The following is a 12,602-nucleotide window of genomic DNA, read 5'->3' as shown; positions in this document are numbered from 1 at the left end:
GGGTAAAATATTGCCAAAGTGTCGTGAAGCCCTAATAATCCTTCTTTTCTGACTGTGATAATCTACGTTCATCTCCATAAATAGTGCAGTCAAAGGCGAATCGCAAATATGGCGGTATTTCTTGGGAAAACTATCACAGATTCTTAAAGTACTCAACCAAACAGTGTCTTGTAAGCAGTTGAAGCTCAGTTCTGTTGGCATTTTAGCCTTATTAATGAACTCTTACATTAATCAATATATTCTGATGATGTTGTCGTGATAGTTGCCGCGCGATTGTTATTTCCAAGTCACCTGATCAACTGTTTGTTTGTTTGTTTATTCACCAGTATAAGATACAAAACATAAGATTCATATAAACATACAGAAACATACTGGCAGGAATAAAGCTCCATGGAGCTTGCTTTATCCCCTTAACATACAATTTGTATAGAATACAAGCACGTGAACTATGGTGATTATAAACATCGTTAGTATCTGTTCCTGTGAAAAAAGTAAATACATAAATAATGTATACAGGTGCTTATAGTAACGACTATCAAGTAGTTAGACTAAACGGAGAATGAGTGCTGCAGCATGTACAATTTTAGTTTAGATTTGAATAAGGAAATTGACTGGATATTGCATAAGTATGAAGGGAGTTTGTTCCATTCCCGAGGGCCAGCTACTTTAAGTAAACGATAGGGCAGATTACTTTTAAAGGGGGTTCGATACAGATCTAATGGCCGACACGTTGTGCCATAGTGACGTACGTCAATGTTTTTAATAATGTAATTATTAAAGCTAGGTGGTAATACTTTGGGGTAATAAAAAAATTTATGCAATATCATATTAGTAGAAAAAATGTTCAGTTCAGATAACGGCAGAATTTCAAGAGTGCAAAAAGTGGCTTTGTGTGTTCTAGGCACCTAGACATAGTCACGGTTCGAACAGCGCTTTTTTGCAATATTTGCAGAGACTTGGAGACTTATACGCCTTTGCCCACAAAATATGCCCGTATGAAAAATAAGGGTAGAATAATAATCAAAGAATAATAAAGCATAAAAAGTGTTTATTCACCCAGTACTTAATGTTGTTTAATGTACCTACATTCCTCGAGGCCTTTTTACGAATACAATGTATGTGTGATGTCCAATTTAGCTTTTCGTTAAACATAAAACCAAGGAATTTGAACTCCCTGACTCGTTTAACCTCTGTCCCAGAAACAGTCAAGGGAACAGTAATTTGTGGTCTATGTTTACTCGCGGGCAACATTAACATAAACTTTGTTTTGTTAACATTTAGTGAAAGGCGGTTTGCACAGAACCCAGTGTTCAGCTTTCCTAGCTCACAAGATGAAGTCGTGACAGCCTCATCGACATTTTCACAGAAAAAGTAAGAACTGGATACGGTACTTTTAGTTTTCGTAGATCAGTGTATTTTATTTACTTATTTATTTATTTATTTATTTGATTGGTGTTATACGCCGTATTTAAGAATGTTTCACTTATACGACGGCGGCCTCCTTTACGATAGGAAGAAATTCACGAACAAGGCTAGTGTATTTTCATGTTTCATTTCAACACGTTCCCCGACATGGCTAATATAATTTAGGCTTTAAAAAGTACAATTGTCATATTTAAAATTTAATTCAATTATATGAGTCATGAATCTTAGTTCATTATACCAAATTGTTTTACTTCGTTTTATAGCAAGCCTCTTCAATTTCCAGGTATTTTTATTTTCTCTACAGTACTTAACCAAATCCAAATCATATGGCAGAATGAGTCAATGGCTAATCTCTATGTCCCCCGCCCAATACGTACACCGTGTTACGTAAACATTGACGATACATGTACTTGACAATCACCTGACATGCCTGAAAGAAAATTCTTCTCCTTTAGTATCTGCCGTTGTGGCTCATTTAAGAAGCTAACAAATTTACTGAACATTTTATACACGTGCTAATTATGTAAGTTTCTAGAAAAGTCCGCTCTTATATTATGTAAAGGCCTATTCACAGTCCGTCAGCCCAGTGCTGTTATTTGAAATTCGTGTATAAGGTAACATTGTCTGTCTTTTGAAGGGCTCAGCGGATAACGGTATTTATCGCGATGTTATGGTGTTGATTCTTGCGCGTATATAGTGGAGAAATTAACCAATTGTGTACAATTTTAGGACTCAAAGTTTACGTTACGATCTACTAAGCGATCAGGTAAGATTGTTTTCATGTAGGTATGTAAATTTGTACTTAAGGTATTGTTATTTTAATACCTGTATTCATGTATTATTCTTTAATTCTTCTCCTTATTGGTTGATTTGAAAAAAAGCATGTGAAAAGCATTTAAAGTAAGTGTTACGGGATGGTAACACCGTTGTATATTTGTTCATTCATTTAGTATTCATTCACTTAACGCCATACTAAACAAGTTTTTCACTTATACAATGGCGGACCCAGGAGCCTCTCACCAGTGTGGTCGCTGCTAGTTTAAGTTCAGCTCATACTGGCTTCTCCGGTCGCACGTGGAAAGGTCACAGCAACCTACGGATGGTCGTGGGTTTCCCCCGTTTTCTGCCCGGTTTCTTCCCACCATAATGCTGGACACTGTCGTCTAAGTGAAATCATCTTGAGTACCGCATAAAACATGAATCAAATAAATAAATAAACAATGACGTCATTTTTGTGGGTGGAGAAAACGGGATTCCCGGATGAAAACGGGGTTACCTGGTGAAAACGGGGTTACCTGGTGAAAACGGGGTTACCTGGTGAAAACGGGGTTACTTAAACACGATTCAGAAACTCAGCACACTTCCCCTTGATTTACCAGCGTCAGCCTGAATACGACTCAAACCCTTGATCCATCGATCTGATTACGAGCATATAAATTTATAAATCATAGACAACGATGATCCGACTGAACGACTTCCTGGTACCATAGCTAACAGCTTAGCTTAATCGTGCAAGTTACGATTAAGTCGACAGAAGCCTATTCATAGAAACATTTGAGGATTTGAACCAATGCCATAGTGCGAGTTCAAATCAAGCTCATGTTGACTTCTTCTCCGCTCGTAACTGGGAAGGTCTGCGGGTGATGGTGGTAAAAATTATCTTTATAATACACAACCAGGCTTTGGGACGTTAGTAACAAGAACCTCTAGTATAATTGTACGCTAAACTTCAGTTCGATCGATTAATTTTTTATTACGTAATTCTTAGCGCCATTGGGTAGAAAGTTTGTTAAAGTGTCAGAAATCATATCACGATTTGCTTTCACATTAATACAGTTTGTGGACTAAGGTTGAGAATTTAGGAACTACACACGCTATGAAACTACATTCTTATCCCTTTCTCTAAATGCGTAGGTTACCACAGCTAATATCTTATATTGGAAAGTCCATTGCCTTCATCATAGGGACGGTATCTTTCAGAACGACGATCCAGGTAAGTCCATCTCCAGCGTCAATCACGTCAGTGACTTCAAAGAATAAGCCCGGTGCCAGTAATACCTCATGGGGATCGTTCCTGGTAGTGTAATTTCCAACCATATGGCCCTTGACCGTCTCTATTTTGAACAAAGTACGCTCTTTATTGTTCCCAAGAATGGCTGGATGATCCATGGCGTTCCTGTCAGTTGTACCCGACCCAAGACCCCACCAGAGAACGGTCTGCCCTACACGGAACGCGCCGGATAAGTCCTTGTCTACGCCGCGCCACACCGGCAAGTCTGCCGTAGGCCAGGGTGATAACGTAGTCAACAGGTGCTTTAAGATCGGGAAAAACGGTTGTAAGGAATCTCTGTTGGTGTCCCGGAGACGGCAGTTTATGAGAGTATATAAACTCTCCGACTCGCATTCCTGAGTTAGCAAATGAACCGCGGCGACACCATCTTTGGCAACCCCGGTGGAGCGGATTTGCTGGCCGCAAAAGCTACTGCCTTTTCCGTGTTAGCCTCAATCCCTGGCACTATTTTTACCAAAGTTTTGATAGCGTTTGATAGGGTCATTGGCGACACCATGGACAGCCCACGTATAGGCTCCCCAAAAGACTGTGGGTTCTCTCTGCCAACATCTTTCACACGGATGGAAAAGAATCGAATCCCTGCCATATCTTCGGATATTCAGTTCCCTTCTGATTCCTCTGCAAAAAAGAGAAATAATATTTATGCTTAAGGCTACAACCTGTAAAACACATCTTTTCATGTAGGTCGAGACACAGGCTCCCAAGTTAAAAGCGCGGGGGCCCCCGAGGCCTGTAGGTTAGCGCTCTAGCGCAGCGCAATGGCCGAGGAGCCTCTCACCAATGCGATCGCTGTGTATCCAGCTCATGCCGCTTCCTGTCCGATCGTCCGTGGGAAGGTCCGGCAGCAAATTGCGGATCGTCGTTGGTTTCACCAGGCCCTGTCCTGTTTCCTCCCACCAAAATGCTGCTCGTAATAGTATAAGTAAAATATTATAAGAACAAATAAACTATGTGAAAAAGCGTGAAAAAACATTATGGCATTTATTTTTTGCAATGTAATTTATTTTACGTCAGATTTCCCTTCTTTTCTTTTGGGCAGAATTATGCAAAGAAGGTCAAGAGCAACATTATAAACGCGATTTCGGATCAAAAATATTTGTCTGTGTGCTAAGACAGCCTGTATTAAAGTTTCGGAAGGAAATAAGAACAACAGCATCCCTTGCCTAACAGTTAGTGTCTAAGAATCAAATCACACATCCTTCACAGCTGATTAAATAATCTTACATATGGTCAAGTATGTTAAAGTTTGTTATGTCCTTGTGGTGTTTTACAACGTACTCAACAATACGTACTCGCTGATACGGCTACGTTCAGGGTGATTTATGTGAGCTGAGGCACAGGTACCAATGCTTCTCGCAATGTAGGCACTCCACGAACCTACTGACTTAGAGACACTTGCGATCTTATTAGTCAAAGCTTTTCAGAATTTTGTGACGAGCTAATTAGATTTTTTATAAGCGAGGTCTAGCCTGGAAATACATAGGAATTTATTTTATTGATTTGAATGAGATTTTACGCCCAATATTTCAGGAGTATTTTAGGACGACGGGCAGAGCCTCGGTGAAACACAGGACCACTCGCAGGCATTAATGGAGAGGAAGCCAGTATGAGCTGGAATTGAACTTACGGTAATTGCATGGATGAGAGGCTAGCACGTTAACCACTATGCTACGGAGGCCCCTACAGGTCATTTTGAGTCATTCTCTAAGTGCATAGATGGAGCATTCAGAGAGCTTAAAGTCACAGATTCATCATAACATAAAGACGCCCTGAAAGGAATGGACCATTTCGTCATCCATTTATCCCGTGTATATCACATCATGTTACAGTGTAAAGCCGATGGCAGTTCTCTTGAATCACAACAAGGCCAAGACCAGAACACCTTCCACTGCTTTGCTAAAATGGTCTTCAAAACAAAACAGCACAAGAAACTGCGCAACAATAATGTCCAAAACCAGACGACAGTTCTGGCTTTAGCAAAGTTATTAATGAATTCTTTAAAAATAAATTGATTTGCTTTGTTTTCCCATTATTACAGATATAGAACACAGAGTAAAACGAGACTGCGACCTGATGAAATATTCTGCGAGACACTTGGAATGTATCCACACGTTTCTGACCTTTTCCGTGTCGTATATGATGATGGCACACATACGCAGTTTGTATAGTGACGCGTTTATTTTCCGATGTGTTTGTAACATGGGTAAAACACTAGACATGAAACATGCCTATATACTGGAATATCGCATATTTATGAATTAAAAGTGCCATGTCATGAGTTTGATTTTTCTCACATATGTAAGATATCCATGGTGATGTAGAACCATAACCACACGCCATATAACATTACGTCCATGTACACCTTGCTATAATGCGGCTGCTGCGGTTTTATGTTAATGCTTTCATCTGGTACCTGGCGCAGGGCGGTAGACCCACATCTCATCAACCGTAGTGTATGTGCAATATCCCTGAGTACATCATGAAGCCAGATGGCAAAAAACAACAACAAATAAACAAAATAATTGGCCAAAGCGTTTAAGTTGATGGTCATTGGTGACAGTACCATCATTGCCACTCGTTTCTCACTCTAACCATAGGTTCGTAACACAACATATTATGGTTGAATAATTACTGCACGTAGCCTACCTTGCTTCGTCTTACAGCCACAATACATATGTAAAATTCCTACGTTGTGCTGTTTCAAGGCAGTAAGTTGCGATTTTTTTGTAATAAATACCCTGTATCGCAGTAAATCAGCATGTAAGTTTTGAAATAGCGGGTGTCATCAGTAAATCAGTGCAGAAGTTTTGTAAATACCCCATACTATCAGTAAATCGCTACAGAAGTTTGTAAGTACCGTATACGATCAGTAAATCGCTACAGAAGTTTGTTAGTACCGTATACGATCAGTAAATCGCTATAGAAGTTTGTAAGTACCGTATACCATCAGTACAATCGCAATAGATGTTTGTAAATACCGTATACCACCAGTAAATCGCAAAAAATGTTTGTAAATTACAGCATATCACCAAAACCCTCACTGCCTCATCCGTCTCAAGCGTCCATCTCCGCTGTGGATAGTAAACACTTGATGATAAGCCCTAACAGTTCGTTTGTTCGAATCCATTTCTCGCAAAAAAATCAACGTTGACGATTTTGGTAATAAAATTTATGAGCAATCGTCATGACAGCCAATACGTGAGAAAATAAATAAAAAATCAATCAAGCGACGGTAAACTTACGACTCAAATTCCTATCTTACTCCAGGCGTGCCACAACTCACTCAATGAAAAGGGTTTGTCCTGAAATGACCTGGACCTGCCAATGTATGGTCTATGTGGCAGCAACAGCTCCGGCGTCAAGGAGCATGTGACATGGGGTTAACACGTATTAACATGTACTTATACATACCTGAGCTGAGTACCGCAGTTCCATGGTGCTGCAAAGCGGAGGGATGCCCTTCTGGCCCATACACAACACGTGTCTGCGTTAGTCCATGTTCCTAGGAGATAGACAATGTATGGATAGAGAATGTTAGTTCCCGTCAAAGACTAGACCTATATTACAAATTCAAAATCAAACTGTCTGGCGCGAGTCAACACACGACGTACATAAAACCGCACAGGACAGACTATTCATTATCGCTTAAATAGGAATTCAAAGGCCTCTTCACACATGTATAACCTTGTATTCAGCTCTACACCAATACTGTGCCGCCCATAATGTCCAATTTGTTGTGCTCATGAATATTTACATGTTATAATCATACTTACGCATATCCCGTTCTAATAGCAAAATATTAATCTTAAGTGGATGAATAAATAGCTGAATGAATATATGTACGGTATTTATCCCAGAGCGATCTATTGTACTCCGTCAAACCACGAGACACGAGGTGTTTATATAAAATTTACTTCAAATCAGAAAACTCAAAACTGTGTCTACACAGCCCTACATACCTTTGCTAACTCTTCGGCAGAGCTAGTAAACAATGTCGCCTCCCGTGTGGAGAGTTCCCACCGAAGCCGCCTTCACGTGGTTCATTTTGAAGCCTACAACTGCTACCATACTTCACTGACACAGATGAGAACTATTAAACAAAAACAGGTCCGCCTATGTGGTCAAGTGTCACTAATTCGGTTCTGAAAAAATTTACACGGGGTCCAATGTAAAATATATAGGTCACTACTCCTTACATACGTATCGCGGTCGCCAGTTACTGGTTGGTTTCATTTTAACATAGGGTGACGATCTTCGGGACAAGCCGGTCACTAAGGCTTATACGTGATGGCGTCGAAACTGTAGCACGTATATTTGTACCTGTTTGTAGGCCTACTTTCTCAGGAGACACAAAATAAGCGCTGAGGTGCGAGGCGGCAGAACGCTGACACTGCTCCACGAAAATTAAACAGAATGTTGTATAGCTCCAGCGGAGTGTTAGCCGTGTACATCTATGTCCATTAGTGCGTTTTACCACATTTGCACTTGCTGTTATTTCGAAGCAAAAGGTGTAAAATAACTATTGCCACATATTTATAGCCGTAAGGAGGCATTTATATTTTTCCAGTTCATTCAAAAGGCCCTCTGGAGGGGGAGTCCCTTTTCCTTGACAGCAAAAGCATGGCAAGCACCATTTGACAGTTTGGTTACGGCATCGATCTGTAATCCCGTGAAAGCATCTAGATAAGACTACAGTGCAGATGAACGCCATTGCCGAGGAGACTGCCTTCAAAATGCGCCATTTTGCGTGTGGGAAGTGTGAATGTTCTAGTTCTACCTGAAGAGAGCATGCCTGCCCACGTTCCACGGCGACAGCTAGCTCTTCCTGAGGAGGAGAATGTCCGCCCACGCACCAAGACGACTGGTGGTTGTAGTTTTCGCAACACTGGACTTTACTTCAACAAGATCTAGTATTAGGCCAAAAACTGGTTGGTCAATATATCTGCTGACAATATTTTCTCTCGATGAGTCCTTATTGGGGAGCCTTTGAGGAATAAAATAGTCCAACTCGAATCTAAGCTGCGTGTGCTATTGTTGGTTGTTAACAACACAATACAAAAAAATATAGTAAATCCGGAGTGTGCCCCTGTTGCAATTACCCGGGAACATATGCTTCACTGATAACTGAATATGGTGATAGAGTCATTGGGATGAATATACTGATAGGGTCCATGGGATGAATATACTGATAGGGTCCATGGGATGAATATGGTGATGGATTCAATGGAATGAATAATGTGGTAGAGTCAATGAGATGAATATGCTGGTAGAGTCAATGTGATGAGTATGGTGATAGAGCCAATGAGATGAATGTGGTGATTGAGTTGTGAATGTGATCAATGTGATGATAGAATCGATGGGATCAATATTGCAGTAGGGTCAATGGGATTAGTATGGTGATCGGGTCAGTGGAACGAATATGGTGATAGTCAATGGGATCAGTATGGCAATAGAGTCGTAAATAGAGTGAAATATGATGATAGAGTCAATGGGATCAATATGGTGATAGAGTCGTAGATAGGGTGAAATATGATGATAGAGTCAATGGGATCAGTATGGTAATAGAGTTGTAAATAGAGTGAAATATGATGATAGAGTCGATGGAATTAATATGGCAATAGGGTCAATGGAATCAATATGATGATACAGTCAGTGAGATGAATATCGTGACAGAGTAAATGGATGAATATGGTGATAGTCAATGGAATGAATATAGCGATAGAGTAAATAACGGTATGAATATGGCGATACAGTCAATGAGATGGATATGGTGATACAGTCAATGAGATGAATATCGTGACTGTGCCATTGAATGAACATGGTGATAGAGTCATTTGTATGAATATAGCGATAAAGTAAATAACGGAATGAATATGGCGAAAGAATTAATGCTGAAAGAAACAATACTAGCGAACAATAATATCCCAGTTAGGGCTACACGTACACGTACACGTACACCATTTTATATTCATTTCTAGTATATAGATCTGACAGACAGTGCACTCATGCAAAGATCAAATAACGTAAATACTGTTTTGTAGTTAAAATAGAACATGTTTACAAATCTATAGTTCAAGGGAGGTAAATCTTTAAGTCCTGTAAAAAGTCCCAGTCACGTCCAAGGGTGTGTCACCACTTCAAAATGATTAGACACGGTTTTGCTCTAACAGACAACACTTCCGGTGAAATCGTATGCTGCTGCAGCGATATTTATTTTACAGCGATGGCAGACAAACACTAATAAGCACGTGCTGCTCCGCCCATGCGGGTGGTGTCCAAACACATGACCCTCTCGCCCAGGTATGAGGACTTGTACAGCAAACAGTGCACGACATAACATATATGCGAAAGGTACGATACACAAACAACAAGTTAGTAAATACAAACATGTACCACAGCGTGTTTATAGTGAAGTTATCAAACACTGAACAAGAAAATCATCGTTCTAACAGCAAACACTTGCCACTTTACATAACGATGGGGAAAGTACTCTTCCAAAGCTTGTAATGAAGAGTCATGCTGTACAAAGTGATTTTTGTCGCATTATTTCTCATTAGTTTAGTGAAGTCTCTCCATACCAGCATCTACTCACAGCCAACGGCTTCTTCGTTTAGAAATAATGTCTTGTAATGCTCTCCCCTGTTCTATTCATAATGCAAATGAACAAAGCCATGGCTGTTCCAATTAATCAGGGTTATACAGTGTGTATACAGTGTTTTGCATACAGGCATTGTAAACTATTTGACGTTTTACTGGACTTCATTAGTGCCCACATACAGCTTTATGCCATAAAGCCCACGACTTGGCTAGTACATTCGTTTATGAATATATATGCCAATAAACAGACAGGATTTGATCAGATGTGATGTGATTAGTCGATAGATGGATAGATGGATTAATTGATTAATTGTTTATTAAAGCCCTTGGTATGACGCGACCACGATTTGATCCCAGGCCTCTCGACTTCATGGTGGCCGCAACTAGTATGTGAAAGTAAAATATTAAGTTTACCCGGGGGATTGGCCAGTCGCTGTTGAAATCGTTTGCATCATTCTCGTTGCATGCGTCAATGTATCTATTATTTTCTATTTTAAACAACTGTATGGTTTCACTTTAGCGTTCTCAAATTATTCCCTGTTCATGGAGCGTGTAATTAGGAAAACTCAGCAGAATATATTTAATTAGGATATTCCAACTTGTAAAACACAACGCCCTTTGTATAGAATTCATATATATTTCGCAACTTAAATCTCAAATTTTGTCGGTCTAAAGTCCGTGAAGCTGCCTAGTTCTTATAATATTTAAAGTAAACAACAGCCCTAGGGCAACTTAGTCATGCCAGTACGCGTAAGTGACTTTAATCACGAAGCTAACGGAGCTCAGCAGCTTGTATACATAGAAAGGAATTTTAATTTACAAAATAAATGTTTATCTAGGGCACTTGGTTTTGGCAGAGCACGTAGGACTGGAGTGTTTTTGGCATCACAAACCCAGTGTGTTGTACTGTGTGCGTAGGGTGTGCTCAAGATCACATTTTATTTTATTTATTTATTTATTTATTTATTTATTTATTTATTTATTTATTTATTTATTTATTTATTTATTTATTTATTTATTTATTTATTTATTTTTGATGTTATGCTGCAGAATTTTGTCCGATGGAATTTAGTGATAAACTTTTCCACATGTGACATATGTACACTTTATTGGTGGAACACAAATAGTCTTCAAAAACCTTCGACTGTACAAAATGGCGGCACAAATGTCTTCCACCGTTTATGGTCAGCAAGGTCCCGCAAGAAGTGAGAGCAGGGGAATGTACAAATTCCGTGCCCAATGCCAGATTAGGAGCGGGTACTCGTCTGTCAGTGTGTTAGGACAGAACATGTCAAAGAAAGACCTGGAAGTCTCTACAAGGGCGCATCCCTTCGCCACAATCAAATGTACAAATTCACACATTACAGCGCTGCCCCACATCATCAGATTCTCCTCACTATTACAAAGTGAAGCATAAAAAAACTGTTGAAGAACAACCGTTTAATCTGGCGGGGGGTGGGGGGGTGAGGTGGGGGTATGGTGGGGGTGGGGGGGGGGGGATCTCAGCCCAGAATCAACACCAAAATGTAATGACTGGATGCTGAAATCAGGTTATAACTTTTTCCCTTAAATTTGATGACAGACAAAGAGAGAAATAACCAAACAAGCAGATAGACAGACAGGCAGGCCGAGAGACAACCAAAACGCAGCGTCTTTGGCGGAAGTAATATAGATTAAATTGTTATCAGTACAGAGCAGTATTCAATTTTAACACAGGTTGGAGTGCTGGAATGCCCTGAGACATCATGCCCTTGACCAAGGCTGCGGCCTTTAAGTCAAGAGCTTTGTCATATACCTGCTCTGGACATTCAGCTTTACTCTGGACATTCAGGTTTACTCAACCAAAAACCTGAACGCCGACAGTGAAAAATTCTTGAGAACGGCGTTAAACTCCTACCAATCAAAGTCAATAACAGGGATGAAGAAGCTGTCGTAACTTTTTGTCTTCACATCGAAATGAATTGATCCCCGAGACGCTTAAATTTCAAATATTTTAATTTATTGTGGAAACGGAAGTTCACTCAGTAATGATTTTTGTCGAATGTTCCTGCCGATTGCTGGGATCACCTCAAAACAATCCATACCGCTTCGGTAGCCTAATGGTTAGAGTCTGCCTCGAAGCAGGGAGATCTGGGATCAAACCCCGATCGGGTCATACCAAAAGACTTCAAAAATTCATGCTGCCTGGCTTGGCGCTCAGAACTGAGAGGTTCGAGGTTAACTCACGACTGAACTATCTTCGAGGTGAGAAAACACGACGGACCACGCAAAGCTAATGGGACCGCGGGAAAAAATGTGAACGTTTTAGTGGGTTATCGTGAGCACATAGTACAACTGCTTCTCCCTGCAGACCGAGTGGCACTGATCACCAGGCCTGGATATTGACTACCACCCTCTAATCAGTAATCTTCCTGTCAACACAAAAATGTGGCCAGGACTAACCTTACTGTCAAATCAGCTCGTGTACTACCGACTGTTCTTGTAACTATGCTTAACTGAGGGTGTCACC

Source organism: Liolophura sinensis, chromosome 9, assembly GCF_032854445.1.
Source record: "Liolophura sinensis isolate JHLJ2023 chromosome 9, CUHK_Ljap_v2, whole genome shotgun sequence".
Classification (NCBI taxonomy): domain Eukaryota; kingdom Metazoa; phylum Mollusca; class Polyplacophora; order Chitonida; family Chitonidae; genus Liolophura; species Liolophura sinensis.
Note: the sequence above shows the minus strand (reverse complement) of the source record.